The sequence below is a fragment of the Bos grunniens genome, chromosome 10 (assembly GCF_055505025.1).
Source record: "Bos grunniens cultivar Pamir isolate PY7600 chromosome 10, Bosgru_T2T1.0, whole genome shotgun sequence".
Taxonomy (NCBI): domain Eukaryota; kingdom Metazoa; phylum Chordata; class Mammalia; order Artiodactyla; family Bovidae; genus Bos; species Bos grunniens.
This window is the reverse complement of record NC_141174.1, coordinates 55,681,268-55,697,366: the sequence shown is the minus strand read 5'-3', so window position 1 is coordinate 55,697,366 and position 16,099 is coordinate 55,681,268. Positions and strand designations below refer to the sequence as shown.

The window sequence follows — 16,099 nt, the reverse complement described above, 5'->3', positions numbered from 1 at the left end:
TAGCCACCAACGAAGCCCCTAAAACTGATGATCATTCAATAACTGTCCTGAGCAACTTAACCTGAATTATTCATGTTCCTTCATTACCTTGAAATTGCTGCCTCCGTCTAACAATCTTGCTGCTTCATTCTAAGTACTGAGCTATGTTTTATACTATGTTCATAATCCATTTGGGTTTAAATACAAGGCAGGGCACCAGTATACACACAATGAATACTTATTAGCTGTGTTGACTGCGTCTCCAACAGTGGGACGGATTTTCTCCAGCACTCATCTGAACTCCTGCAGAAGCAAGCCACTGTGCCCAAACTCTGAGTGCAAATTAACTCACGAGTGCTAAACTTCCCAACACAAACTGCTTGCCCCCAGTAACCCAGATTAAGTGCTATTTAGAAAACAAGGGTCTAGGGGAAAAAACAGCTGCAGCCCTAATTGGGGTCAACATTCTATAGGCAGGGAGAGCTTGGACAGGAAATGGCAGCTGTAGAGTTGGTTTTGCTAGCTTTTCTATGGCTTAAATTGAACCATAGATGACCCAATAAAACAGGTACACTGTTTTCAAGCTCACAGTAATTTGCTCTCCACTTAAGAAACAAAGCAGTTGTTTAACTTTCCACACAATGGTATGTTCCCCAAAGTCAGTTAAAACTGTAATGGAACTGTCTCCCTTCAAAACACTAATAGTATCAATCACTGCTTCTGTTAGAAATCTAATAAAAGTGTTCAGAATATGTAAATACTTGGGACTAACAGACACCTAATTTTTTTAAAAAACCTGTATACATTTAGAACAGAAATAATACATGTTGGGGAGGATGTAGAGAAAAGGAACCCTGGTACACTGTTGATGAGAATTGATGTAGCCACCATGGAGAACAGTATGGTTTCTTAAAAAACTAAAAATAGAATCTAGCAATTTCAATCCTGGGTATATATCTGCAAAAAAAAAAAAAAACCAATGCAAAGATATATACACCTCAGTGTTCATAGGAGCATTATTTATAAGATATGCCAAGATATGGAGGAAACCTAAGTGTCCATAAACAGATGAACGGATAAAGAAAGTGTGGTATGTGTATACAATGGAATATTATCTCAGACGTAAAAAAGAATGAAGTTTTGCTATTTGCAGCAACATGAATGAACTTGGAGGGCATTATGGTAAGTGAAGTAAGTCAAAGGAAGACAAATACTGTATGACATCACTTCTGTGGAATCTAAAAAATACAACAATAATGAATATAACAAGACAGAAACAAACTCCCAGATACAGAGAATAAAATAGGAATTACCAATGGAGAGAAGGAAGGGGGAAGAGGCAGTATAGGGGGATTTTATTAGATATAAAATAAGGTACAAAAATATATTATACAACATGGGGAACATAGCAAATATTTTACATAGTAACTATAAGTAGGTTATAAACTTTAAAAATTGTTAATAACTATATTGCACACCTGTAATTTATATATATCAAACTATTCTTCAATTTTTAAAAACCTGTACACTTTTAAAATATTCCAAAAAACTCAAAAACCAGAGTAAATTAGCTTTTTTAGAGTATCACTAAATTAGAATTATTATAAAGTGAAAACGTTTTTGCAGTCAGGACCAGGATTTCAGGAAATTTCTGTATTTATATGAATTATGTAGGAATCCTAACCAGTGATCTTAGATCACTTCTAAGATGAAACAATAAAATCCTTTCTGGGAAAGTATCAGAATTTCCGTCCTGCATCATCCTTGCCAAGGAAGCTGAACAGAGGCACAAATACTCCAGCACTTACTTATGTCTGTTCCTGTATCGTTTCTGGTGTTTCTGACATCAGCGTGCCCAAGGTTTTAGGAATTCACAATTAAAGTAAAAATGACTAGGTCATCCTGCACACCTTAACCAGGAGTCAGCCAGAACACTGTCCAGCTTCTACTGTGAAAACCAAGCTAAACTGCTGGTGCTCCTCCAGAAGACTTCCAATGTGCGTCCTTTCTCTGGCTTCTCTGAAAGTCACTGATACTTACATACACCAACAAGAGTGAAATTCCCCCTGAATTATGAACCTGGCAGCCAAAACTTACAGGATAATAAACCGTGAACAATCAAGACACGTCTAGAGTGAGTAGAAGCAGGGAACCATTCTTAACAAAGCCATGTCTGCCAGAACCACAGTGAAGACTGAGCCACACGCAATTATAACACATGTGCTTCTTATAAACTGTAAGACGTTTTTAGATTTTTAAAGCAACTGAAGGGAAGGGTTTGGGCATTTTCAAACCGATCAATCAGTTCACTCTGCTGGCTTCCCAGCATAGCCACGTCATACCACCCCGGGCAACACCATCACACGCATATAACCCTGCTCACAATTTGCTGCTACCAGGCATCTTCTCCACTACTTTCCTAAAATAGTACCATCACTAGCACCACACCCCCAGAGGGGATGGGGTGTTGACTGAGGACTCACCCCGACCCTCAAGACAGAGCAGCAAGGGCAGAGAGCCTGGAGACCTGTCAGGGTAAGTGACATGTTCTAGGGCCTGTCTTCACACAGAAGTCTCCCCTGGGAGACTTTGAAAAACAGGGTCCCACATTCCATGCAGAAAGGCTCTGATTCCCTGGGTCCAGGGGGGTTTAAGTCTGCATTTTCAAAGCTCCCCTAGGTGATTCTAGAAGGTCAGACAGGATCAGGAATCCATGAATATTAAATCCCTATTACTAATAACTTGAAAGAAAGTGAAAGTCCCACAGTTGTGTCCAACTCTTTGCAGTACCATGGACTGTAGCTTGCCCTGCTCCCCTGTCCATGGAATTCTCCAGGCAAGAACACCAGAGTAGGTTGCCATTTCTTTGTCCAAAGGATCTTCCCAACCTGGGGATCGAATCTGGGTCTCCTGCATTGCAGGCAGATACTTTACCAACTGAGCCACTAGGGAAGCCCAAAAATATGATTATTACTCCAGGCAAGAATACTGGAGTGGGTTGCGATGTCCTCCTCCAGTGGATCTTCCCAACCCAGAGATCGAACCCATGTCTCCCACATTGCAGGTAGATTCTCTACCATCTGAGCCAAACCTGACCTATAGGACATTGTGACATTCTTGGAATTCCCACACCTGCAGTTTAACACAGGACATACAACACTCGGCAGGTCATCAATACACAAACGCCTCTTCCAGAAGGACCACACGCCATCCTTATGGAGAAAGGAACACAATGCTTTGTAAAAGCTTTTTCTCTTCTGAGAAGCACATTCAGTAGTGGGAAAGAATCTAAAGAGACTCTGCTGTGAATATGGAAAACCAAACTGAAGCAGCCCACTCTGGACACAGCAGGCAGGAGACGGAAATGGCCCTTGAAATGGTCAGCAGTCAAGGCAAATCCGCTTCTCGTGCTTTCTTTCTTGAACTAAGTTTACAACCCTGCTCCTACTGTTGTTCTTAAGATAAATCCTAGAGACACAAACATTCGGTCTACATTAAACACAGGCCACAGAAACCAAATGAGGAAGGAAACGTCTGTGCGTCCACAAAGGCAAACAAACAAACAGTGTTTCAGGCTGTAAACCTTTACGGTTCCAGGAAACCAAGCTGCAGGTTAGCTGTCACTAGAGTTAAAGCCACCACCACCAGATACAACTGCCTCTCCCTCCAGCCCCCTCCCCTCACTCCTCCACCTAACCCCTGAAATCCTCTGCAAACATGCCAGTCTACCAACGACATGCCAATCTACCAACGAAAGTAACATCCCCAATTATTAAACATTAGGTGGAGAAGGAAATGGCAACCCACTCCAGTATTCTTGCCTGGAAAAGTCCATGGACAGAGGAGCCTGGCAGGCTGCAGTCCATGGGGTTACATGACTGAGCATGTGTGCATGAGGGTGGAGGGTCACGGGTTGGTAGCAATAACCTGGTAGAACTAAAAAAAAAAAAAAAAAAAAAAACAACATTAGGGACGTCTCTGGTGGCCCAGGGGCTAAGACTCTGAGCTCCCGATGCAGGGGGCCCAGGTTCGATCCCTGGTTGGGAAACTAGATCCCATATGCTGCAACTAAGACCCAGCACAGTTACAAAACAAACAAACAAACAAGTTCACGGGAGGGCAGCTAATTAAAATAAACAAGTAAACAAATAAACATTATTTTTCTTCCAACAAATCAATGAATCTCCCACCTTTCCTTGGGAGCAGGCTATGAAAAGGGGTCTGAGGAAACAAGAAACCAGCAGAATGGGATTAGGGGGAGATGGGGAGGGAAAGAGGAAGGTGGAGGGTGCACATCCAAGAAAATGAGGGCTGAGCTTGACGTCTCAGCCACTTGCTGGCCCCATGAATCCTCCCCTTCTGAGAGCGGAGCTCATAAAACAGTGAGGAGCAACACATATGTCGGTCATCCCACAAAGACTTAATGATGCCTTCCAAGTACCTGGCACCAGGCCCATCCCTGGGAACAATCCTCAAGGAGCTTTGAGGAAATTCTAACGGTGATCGAAGGGTAGGCACCCTTCGGAGAGTGCCCGAAGATGGAGAGTCAGGGAGACTGCTACCAGGAAGTAGACTGCTACCCTGGCTAGGACTGCTACCTATCCAGGCTGAGATCCTGTGTACCTGTCAGTTGGTCAGTCAAGAGGGCAGGGAGAGATAACTTCCAGGATATGGGCATGGAGGCAGGGCCAGACTCTCCAGGGATCTGGAGCCCAAGGGGCTTGTCCAGAGGCAAATGATCTGACCCGACCTGCAGGTCAGAGAGACTCCTCTCCAACTGTGGCCTAAAGGAGGAGGCAGAGGGAGGCAGCAGGATCTTCGATGTACAAGAAGGCTGTGCCCGAGGTGGGCACCAAGGGCAGGTTTCTGCTGGGAAAGACCACCACCACCGCCACCCCCACCCAAAGGTTTGGTGCAGACTTTTAACCTGGCCACCTTATCAAAAAAAGGGAGAGAAAGAACATAAGAAAAAAGGAGACAAGACTTGTTTCATGAGTGTAGCAAGAAGGCAGTTCTTAGATAAAGCAGCATAGGCAGCAGCAGGGGGAACCCAAGCTCCCCAGCAACACCATGCCCTGAATCCCACTCCAGGATGGAGCTGTGAGAGGGACACCTGCAGACAGACCCTCACCCATCACACCAGGCCTCCAAGCCGTCACACCTCTCCTGGAGGCCTAAGATCCACCCCGTTGACACTGTCCCTCATCTCAGACCTAGCAAAGTGACCAGGGCTGGGTCTGTTCACTGATCGACCCTTGGTGCCCAAAGTGGAAAAGGGGCTCAACATTGGTTAAGTCAATGGTTCTCAATGGGGTTATTTTACCTGCCATGGACATCTGACAATGCTGAGATATTTTGATTGTCACAGTGAGGGCAGAGGGTGATGCCAGCATCTACTGAGCTGGGGCCACGGATGCTGCTAAACATCCTCCAGTGCACAGGACAGCCTCTCTCCCCCTCAATAGAACTGATCAGCCCAAAGTGTCAACTGTGACAAAGCTGAGAAAGCCTGGGTTAAATGAAACCAATGTAAGACTGGGAGCAGCAGGCTCAGGGTAGACAGCACCTCTGAGACACCTGGGGGACTAGGCCTTGGCACCCACAGCACTGATGCTGCTAAAGGTGGGGGTTGGGGGGAGTACCCACCCACCTCCAACCTGGCAATGGTCAAACTCTGCCAATCTCCCATCCCTACTTTTCCCCCGCTGCTGCCTCTTCCTGCCACCTTCAAGCCCCACTTGGCGGTGGGGATGCGGGGGGAGGAGGAGGACTCACCCAAACCACTCAGGAAGTAGATGGTATCTCATAAGAGAGGCTACAACAAGGCCAAAGTAGAAGAAGCCTGGCCAAAGAGGATGAAAGCAAGAGAACCTCACACAGATCATTTTTAAGGGCTCAGACATAAATCTGGGCAGCCCCTCCCCCAAGAGTTCCTGGGAGACCCATCTTTCCCGGCCCTTGCTTCTCAGACCCATAACTCCTCACATCTGTGGACACCAGCATGCTCACGTGCACAGCCCTCAAGACCCACGTGCGCCGAACCCTCCCCTTCCCTGCCTGATATGTCCGTAGAAATGCCCAGAAGCACCCCAGCCAGAAGCCAGGCATCCTGCTCCTCACCTGCACTCACTCACTCACTCACTCCTTTAGCTCTGCCCCGTGAAGACCCCCAGAACCAGCCCCTCCTCTCCCCTCTCTAGCCCTTTTGCCACCACAAAACCCAGATTTTTGATATTTCTCACCCAAGTGGTGGCAATACCTCCAGGGCTAAGCTTTTCAAACTTTGCAGTAATCTAGGAATATAGAGGTGGTGTCTGGAAGGCTTGCTTAAAATGCTGATTTAGTAGCTACGGATGGAGCAGAGGAATTTCCCAAGTACACGGATGCAGTGCTCCCAAACCACATGTGGCCCAGCAGGCTTTGGAAGCACCCCACCTCCACCCCCAGAGAGCTGGCACTGTGCTCAGCTCTGTGGCCCTGGCACCACAAGGCAGGGCCTCCCAGAAAAATGCCTCCTGAGGGAATTAACACATATTACACACATATACCACACACACACACACACATTAACACATGTACACACATATACCACACACACGAAAAATGTCTCCAGAGGGAATTAACAGACATATACACACGCACAGCAAACTGACTGAAAACCACAGCCTCCTGAGGGAATTCACACACACACACACACACACACACACACACACACACACACCCCCAAACTGATTGCAAACCACAGCAGACAGATAGGACTCAAGCACCAGCTTCTTTCTAGCATCCCCATCCAGCGATGCCAATGATCTAAGAGTGAGTTCAGACAAATGTCCAGCTTTGAGCCCCAGTCCCCATCATCCTAGAAGAACTCACCAGGAAGTCCAGACTGAGGTGTATCTGGATCTGAAAGGCTCTTGTCCACATCCCCTCTTCTCCTCCCATCCCAATCCCTGCCCATAGTGGGTGCCCCCCAACTCTCCCAGACCCAGCCCACCTCCCTCCCAGTCAGAGTCCAGGCAACAGGGTACCAACCCAGGTCCAGGCCAGGCCAGAGGCCCCAGAAGGGCAGCAACGGCTTTGCTGCTCTGCATCTCCTGAGGGTACAGGGCCTAGAAAGTGTTTGCTAAAATGGTAAAATCAAATGAGGGGAGAAGACAGTGAACCGTTGCAAGCTGCACCTTTCCTTTCACTTGTGGTACAGCACTTGACAGCCCCACAGAAAGGCCTGGAAGGAGCAAGCTAGTGACAGCAGGAGTCGCTTCTTGGACACATCACCGGCCTCTTCAGGCCTTTGCCAGGCAAGGTTTCAGGACCCATGCTTCCACACAAACGCCTCTGGCCAGGTCATGTTCTGGACTTCCCATGCACTGGAGAAAGGCAACTCCCACCACCAACTCGCCCCACCCTCACCCGGTAAAGACACAGTTTTAACTGGTCTGGAGGCCTGAGAGGGAAATTTAAGACAGAAACAAAAAGCTGGTGGTTTCAAGGCCTCCCAGCAGTTCTGACACAGGTCTGGGTTGAAAACTGTCTATGAACAATCATTATATTTGGGCCAATGAAGAGTTCTCCCCAAAAACAGGGATGGGAAGGTAACAGCAGCAACTATCACTAAAAGCAATGTGACAAAAGTTACCCACCGGGACTTCCTTGGTGGTTCACAGATTAAGACTCTAAGCTTGCAATCCAAAGGGCATGGGTTTCATCCCTGGTGAGGGAACTAAGATCCCACATGCTGGGTGGCATGCCAAAAAAAAATTTTTTTTTTAATAAAAGAAAAAAGCTACCTACCAAGTGGATCCTGTAGAACCAAGGCAGACAATCCTGATGTACCAGCACTTTCATGAGGCTTAATTCAACCCAGGAAGGACACAGCCATGCACAAGTTTACACAACAAAGCACAAATGTGTCGTCCTATCTCCGGGAGGAGACAAACACCAAAGCAGGAACATTTACTCCCTAAACCACTGTACTGATGGATTGAGGCAACTGTATACCAGCCTCTTCCAGTCTTCTTAGGAACCATCCCTTGTGAAGTCCAACCCTCTCCTATAAAAGTCCACCCAGCCTCTGGAATGCAAAGAAGCGTCTGTTACAAGACTACTGAAGTCAATGCTACTTTACCTCCACTACAAGGTGAGACCAAGGAGCCCTGTGAGAGAAGGCAGCTGACCAGGCTGCTCAGTGGACGCACATCCCAAAAAGAGAGCTCAGAGCACACGTGGAGACCATGCCGGATTTGCATCAGCCCCATGGGCAATTAACCCAGATGCACACTAAAATCACCTGGGGGGGACTTCCCTGGTGGTTCTGTGGTTAAGACTTTGTGAGTCTACTACAGAGGGCAAGGATTCAATTCCCGGTTGAGGAACTAAGACCCCTCCATGTCATGTGGCACAGCCAAAAATAAAAAAAAATTAAAAATAAAATCACCTGGGGGCTCTTGTAAGACAAGGATGCTTGGGCTGCAGCAGTGGTGTTACAGATGACACTGGTTGGGGCAGGGCGGAGCGTGGGTGGAGTGTAATAGTTCTCAGGTGAGTGTAATAAGCAATCAAAATGGAGAGGCACCAGCCAGTCCCCAGGAGGAAGCCAGCTATGCAGCTGGAGAAGACCTGGTAGCTGGTACGAGAACAGCTCTCCTGCCATCTGCTGCACAGACTCCACTTCTCTAACCCCTGCAGACCTCACCCAAAAAAGACAGGACCAAGGATGTCCCTGGTGGTACAGCGGATAAGAATCCGCCTGCCAATGCAGGGGGCACGGGTTCGATCCCTGGTTTGGGATGATGCCACATGCTGTGGAGTAGGTAAGCCCATGCACAAGAACTACTGAGTCTACGCTCTAGAGCCCAGGAACCACAACTACCGAGCCTGTGCTCCAGCGCCCAGGAGCCGCAACTACTGAAGCCCTGAGCTTGTACACCACAATGAAGAGTAACCCCTGCTCACCACCACCAGAGAAAGCCTGCGCAAGGCAGTGAAGATCCAATGCAGCCAAAAAAAACCAGAACCAAGCCTGTCTGAGGCCTCACCACTCAGCTTCCCATCCTTCCTATGACGACGCACAATTCCAGCCACCTCCCAGAGAAGCTCGATCCACACAGCCTTCAACAGGGTGTGGGGCACAGCAAACACAATGTTTGTTCCTGTCCACTGTTCTGTCACTACCATCTTCAGGCTTAAGAGAAATAACCAGTGAGCACTTCCTCTGCCAGGCCTTGCGCTAAGTGCCTTATGCATTGGATCATTTAATCCCATCACAACTCATTGAAGCCAGTAACCGTTATTATTTCCATTTTACAGATGAGGAAAGTGAGGTGTGGCCAGTTAAGAACTGAAGCAGCGAGCTGTGCCACTAGAACCACGATTCAAATCCAGATGGTAGGGCTCTAAGTCTTTGCTTCCAGCCATTCTGCTACTCAGACAACATCGAGTTAGAATTACCATCAAGGTCAACTATGGCAGAGAGCAGATGTTACCCAGTGAAAGCAGAGTCCATTAAAGCCCTGAATTTGGTATCTTAAGAATTTCATCAGCAGAGATGGGGGATATCTGATTCTTACTGACAGTTCACATGGATAGGTTTTAGGGACCATCCATTTGTTCTTACATATTTGCAGGGTACCTATCTATTATAGGTAAGATATAGAGATGGGGTGTTGGTAACATGGAGACACACAAGCCACTCCCTCCTGATGACTTTCTAAGCTAATGTGATTCTGGGCTACATCAGGACAACCTCCTCCTCATAGGAAAAGCCAGCCCCATGTTGCTCTGCACTGGGCTGCATAGCTATTTGAGTGATTGGGTGGTTATTTCATGTTGGTTTTAAAGACCAGGTGCCCACACTCCACTCTAGACTCTCTAAACCAGTCTCTGGAAGAAGGTCCAGGATATGCCAGCTTACAAGGTTCTCCAGCTGGGCTGAGAACCAGTGACCAAAGAATGGAAACAAGAAGGTCAACAATCCAGAAACCTCACATGTGAAGAGTTGTTGAAGATGGGTTGAATAAAAGGGACATTTAGCCTGGATAAAAGATGGAATGAAGGGTGGAAATGGGACATGGGGACTTCCCCATGGAAGGCATTTCTACATTGCTGCTGGGGTGCCAGGGGATAAGATCAGGACCAATGGGGAGACAACAGGGAGAGGAGGACAACTCCTAAGAAAAGAAATTTGGGGCCCCTTCAATTTGGAGATCTCCAAGCCTCCTCCCAACTCTGGTTATTGTGCTCTGAAAAGCTGCAGTGTAAATGACCTGCTACCCAGATAATCAAAAGATAATTACAGTAATATAATAAAAACTGCCATTTAAAATTAATAGCAACTAACTGCTTTTGAAGTTCTAGACAAGAAACTTTGATCTCCTTGCAGTCCAAAGGACTCTCAAGAGTCTTCTCCAACACCATAGTTCAAAAGCATCAATTCTTCGGTGCTCAGCCTTCCAACTCTCACATCCATACATGACTACTGGAAAAAAAAAAACACAGCTTTAACTTACAGACCTTTGTCAGCAAAGTGACGTCTCTGCTTTTTAACACACTGTCTAGGTTTGTCAAGGAGAAGGCAATGGCACCCCACTCCAGTACTCTTGCCTTGGAAAATCCCATGGACGCAGGAGCCTGGTAGGCTGCAGTCCATGGGGTCGCTAAGAGTCGGACTTCACTTTCCGACTGAGCGACTTCACTTTCATGCATTGGAGAAGGCAATGGCAACCCACTCCAGGGTTCTTGCCTGGAGTATCCCAGGGACGGGGGAGCCTGGTGGGCTGCCGTCTATGGGGTTGCACAGAGTCGGACACGACTGAAGCGACTTAGCAGCAGCAGCAGCTAGGTTTGTCATAGCTTTCCTTCCAAGGACCAAGTGTCTTTTAATTTCGTGGCTGCAGTCACAATCTGCAGTGATTTTGGAGCCTAAGAAAATAGAGTTTGCTACTGTTTCCACTTTTCCCCCGTCTATTTGCCATGAAATGATGGGATCAGATGCCATGATCTTAGTTTTTTGAATGTTGAGTTTTAATTGGTCCACTCACTGGAGAAGGGAATGGCAAAACTTCAGTATTCTTGCCTCAAGAATCCCACTCATAGGGGTGCTCAAAGGATGCCTTCTGAATGACTGAATAACACACTGATTTCATTTTTAAGTCAGGATTGGTTAACCATTATCATCCAAAGTGGTATGAAATTCTATTGAACATTTTATTCAACTCAAACTTCATTGCTTTTTAAATGAGACCATTTAAAATTGTTTACATGCAATACAACGAGCTGGCAGAGTCCTTGCTGGCCCACAACTGGACCATGAATGCACCAAATTCTGGACCATGTGGCTTTCAAGCATGTCTGCTGTACAGTGTGACACTGTTTTGAATTTCCCAACTTTTTAACAGTTGATTGCTGTTACTGTTCTTTGACTGGGGACCTAACATAAAATCCAAAGGGGACTTCCCCGGTGGTCCAGTGGCTAAGGCTCTGTGCTCCTAACGCAGGGGACCCAGGTTCAATCCAGATCCCACATGCTGCACTAAGAGTTCACATGCCACAAAGAAGAGCGAAGATCCTGCACGTTGCAACTAAGACCATGTGCAGCCAAATAAATACGTCAATTTAAATTTTAAAAATAATTTAAAAGAAATATATCGGAAGGAAGCCAAGTTGGATCAACAAGGAACCTCAAAGAGCCCTAGGGGAGAGCCATCTTTCAGGAAGTAGACCTGATGGAGAAAAGGAGTCCCTGGAGCTGTCAGGAACCAAAGAGTTCAGGCTTCCGCATGGAACACAGCAGCCTTTATGAAACGAATGCTCTCCCCATCTTGCCCCCAGGAGGACACACTATTGAGATGCGGCAATGGTTTAGAATTTTTAAGTGGCCAGCACTCACTGCTCCTTACATATGCAGGTCACTGAGGAAGACCCCAGAAAGCATAACTCTACAGCAACTTCTGGATCCAGCAGCTTCTTTGTGGCCTTCCAATTCGCTTCTGTGATAGACCAGGGTCTAAGCCTACAGAAATATGAGTCATACATTTTTTCTTACAGAAATATAATTTGAGTCATATATGTGATTTTAAATTTTCCAGTAGCCACATTTAAAAAAGTAAAAAGAAACACGTGAACATGCTTTTAGTAATGTATTTTATTTAATCTGATATACCCAAAATATTATCATTTCAACATTTAATCAATATAAAAAATCATTAATAAGATATTTTACAGTCTTTCTTTTATGCCAAGTCTTTGAAATCTGGTGTGTACTTTACATGTACTGCACACTTCTTAATCTGGATACAAAATCTTCATTGGAAATAAACGTGTGATCTATATTGTGAATTCATAACACTTACAGCTGAAAAGGCTGATTCACACACCCAAGTTATTCCAAACACACTTACAAGTTTTCCTATCACCAAATTGAGAAACTGATTTTAAATTCACATTTAAATGGATTACGTAAATTCAGAAATTCTCTTTCTCTACCCCACTAGCCACATTTCAAGCATTCGAGAGCCATATGTGGCCAATAGCTACCATAATCAGACAGGACTGAGGGGTCTTCTTTCCAAAGCACTCCATGTTGAAAGCTTTCTTTTCTTAGTCATCAGAAGGAAGGGCTGCTCATAGGGTAAAAGCATGAGGGATTTGTCGTTGTTGTGAATATTTGAAAAGTTTTTTTGATTCTAGATCAGTATATGCAGTTAATGGCCTCTCTTAAGGATGACAGGTTCAACCAGGAGAGAGACCACGAGGAAGAGAGTGGAAGCAGATTTCCAGAGCACCTACTGTGAGCCAAGCACTGTGCTGAGTGGAACAGCCACTTCCTACTTGGTCCCCACCATCCCCTGGGTGACTCATCATTAAGTAGATTTAACAGATAAACAATCTGAGATCAGCCGCAGTGAGGGAATTGCCCAAGGCCCCACAACTCTTCAGAAGGACCCTTCCTTTCTCCCCATGCCACATCAAAATCCAAGGATTAGGGGCGGGGACATGCTGTGTCCTCTTTTTTTTTTTTTTTTTTTTTAACTCTTTTGGCCATGCAGCATATGGGATCTTATTTCCCCGACCAGGGATCAAAGCCATGCCCCCTACACTGAAAGTGCATAGTCTTTACCACAGGACCGCCAGGGAAGTCCCTGTGTCTTCTCTACATTTAGTACCAGGTAGAATTCAAGACAAGCCAGAATGCAGGTAACCAGAGCTGACAAACCACACACTGGTCTGAAAATGAATGTGGAGGGGAAGGAAGGGGGAGCAAGAGGATAAAAGGGAGGGAAAGATCTGAAAATGCTACTTTTTACATTTTTGTCCCACTAAATACAAAATCCTTCAGTGGTGCCCCCTCACTGCCCACTGGCACTGTTGTGGCCAAGAATTGGGTGCTCGTTTCCCACCGCCAGGCTCGGAGCCCTCAGAAGCTTTACTTAGCTCTAGCTTCACAAGTCTCCATCTAGACTGGATTCGGTTCTTGCAGAACCGAGGTGCCAACTGTGAGGTTCCCACAGTAGGGCTGAATCAGGCAGGGAAAAGAATTTTCTGACTTGGTAAATGAAGGATAAGCAATTCATTGAAGCATCATCTGATAGGAAATTTCTGTACATAAGCACTGCCAGTCAACTCAAAGTTTCTTGGCAAAACCTCAGAAAGACCAAGGTAAAGCAGTTTCAGCTTCCTCAGGACTTCCCTGGTGGTGCAGTGGTAAAGATTCTGCCTGCCAATGCAGGAGACACAAGAGAGGCGGGTTCACTCTCTGGGTCAGGAAGATCCCCTGGAGGAGGAAATGGCAATCCACTCCAGTATTCTTGCCTGGAGAGTCCCATGGACAGAGGAACCTGGTGGGCTACGGTGTCCATGGGATCACAAACAGCTGGACACATAACTGAGCACACAGGTGACCCTGACGTGAGGCTTCCTCAGGCATTAGAGGAAGGAAGCATAAAATGCCGGGGCTAAAAGGCACATAAAATCTCACTACATCCTTTAGAGAAGAGCCAGAGAGTAAGCGGGTGAGGTTTCTGATTGGAGGGGGAAAAAAGACAAATGTATTGAAGGCAACAAATTGGGGAAGGACGGTGACAAATTAAGTGATTTTTATCACCTTATAATGGCAGGGTGAGTCAGATAATGAGCAAAGATTGAAACCCGAGCAGAATCCTATGGGGCCTTTCCAGGTATAGAAGTCCCTCCTTGTGCCCCATTTCCTGTCTGTGAAAAAAAAAGGTTTAGTCTCCTAGGCTTCCCAGAGTTTCAAAGAGCACTCAGACTCAAGCAGTTAATGATTAGAACAGTAGAGTCACAGGATTCCTAGTTCCTCCCAAAGGGATATAGATAACAATCTGATGCATATCTTTGATTGTTCCACAGAAACTAAGACCGCAACACAGGTGGAGGATGGTGAGGACATGCTGACCACAAGCCTATAAACCCTGGACCAGGTGGAAGCAGAAGGCTGATGACTGAGATTCCTGAAACATCACCCCTGCCCTCACCCCTATTGTTGCCTTTTAAAACTCTTACCTGAAAGCCACTGGGAAGTTCAGGTCTTCTGGGTACAAGCTGCCCGTTCTCCTCGCCTGGTGCCCTGCAATGAACACGGTACTATACCACAACACGGTGTCACTAAATTGACCTTGCTGTGGTTTCAGGCAAATTCTGTCTGCTGTACAGAATTATCCTTCAGGACCTTACTGCTTGGGGGAGAAGAAGGTGGCTCTGCCCAGGGGTACCCCAAGGCCTGATGCCGTCTACGAGGCACTCCCAACTGGAGCTCCAAAAGCTGGTTTGTAACTCGATCTGCATATATGTATGATCTGGTAAGATTTCTTAGCCAGGCTGCCACGGCTGTCCGACCAGGCTTAAGAAGAGAAAAAATGGCAGCTTGGGGAAATGAAATGGAAACAGAGCCTCCAAATCATGAGACCAAAGAGCTTTAGTCCTACCTCTTTTTTCACATGAGAATCCTAAGATACTCCTAAAAGGTAGTTGTCCAAGGTCAATGTCTATATCTGTAGGTAGGAACCCCAATGAACTGAGGAAGATCCCTGATTCCAGGATACATAAGCCACCCTCACCAGGGAAATGGGGCAGGGCTGCTCACGTAAGGTCAAATACTAAATAAGCCTCTCTCACAACTGCCTGAGAATCACCTCTTTAAACTGTAATCATCGAGGAAAATAAAGCTCAGTTTCCTGGGAGGAATAGGACTTAACTTTAGTTGTCACCAGCCTCCAAAGTGCAAGCCCTACCTCCAGTGGTAAAGACTTGACAAACGGAACAATTCTATCTTGAACGCTTGAATACAATGCATCGTACCCACCTAGCTACAGAAAAGACTGAGAATTCTTTCCACCTTTGTAATCTCTAGCTTTGCAGTCCTCGCAACAGGCTGCCTGTGATATGTATCACATTCTGGTTTAATGTTTATTCAATAACAAAATGGTTTTCTTTCTCTTCTCTTTGTGGGGAGGTGTTCTGGGCTGGGAGGAGATTTTGTCTTTAATTGTATTTCCCTAACACTCCTCATAGAAATGCCCCAACCTGCACCCAGATCCGACCTCCTAGAAGTTATTTAAGTTATTTTTTATTTTAGTTATCTTACACTAAAATGGGGTACTATTATGACTTTATGATGTGGTTGGCCATATGGGCAGGGGACAGTCATCTCCATAACCCACTCAGAGATCCTAAAAGAAAAAGCAGATTGTAGCTTGGGGACAGTCTTTTCCATTAGCCCCTCATACCCCAAGGTCCAGAGAAACAATCCCAGCAGATGCCAGAGCCCCTGAGCTGTGGCTGACTCCTCCCTTAAACCGTGCCCTCTGCCAGGAAAGACGGACAGCTGCCCCTTCCTCTGGGTAAACCCCCTACCATGGCAGGAATTCTGTCTTACTCCACTCTTGCTGTTGCCCGGCACAGAGAAGGTATGAATGAATGGAAACCTTTAACTCTCCTCTTTTCCCTCAAGTCAATACTATCTCCACACTCAGTTTGATTCAGTTGGAAACATTTGTTCCACAAGGAAATGTTTCTCAAACAGAGAGCTCTGTTTGAACTGATGGAATGAAAACATCCTTTCAAGAGACGAATGCTCATCAAACATTTCTGCTATTGCACAGCCAGC

The 16,099-nt window shown here is 46.1% G+C and overlaps 1 protein-coding gene across 35 annotated transcripts in view; it reads right to left on the bottom strand.

Moving 5' to 3' along the window:
- TLN2 (talin 2) overlaps positions 1–16,099 on the bottom strand; it is a 496,882-nt gene that overhangs the window by 453,600 nt on the left and 27,183 nt on the right. For 8 of the 35 annotated variants that reach the window (XM_086321350.1, XM_086321333.1, XM_086321348.1 and 5 more), the window contains exon 1: positions 8,105–8,238. The exons of 20 other annotated variants lie outside the window; for them this stretch is intronic. The gene's annotated coding sequence lies outside the window, so the exon portion shown is untranslated. Of the gene's footprint in view, positions 1–7,011; positions 7,105–7,770; positions 7,909–8,104; positions 8,239–16,099 lie in introns of those variants that run through there. 7 more of the 35 variants (XM_086321335.1, XM_086321330.1, XM_086321361.1 and 4 more) reach the window with 4 other exon arrangements.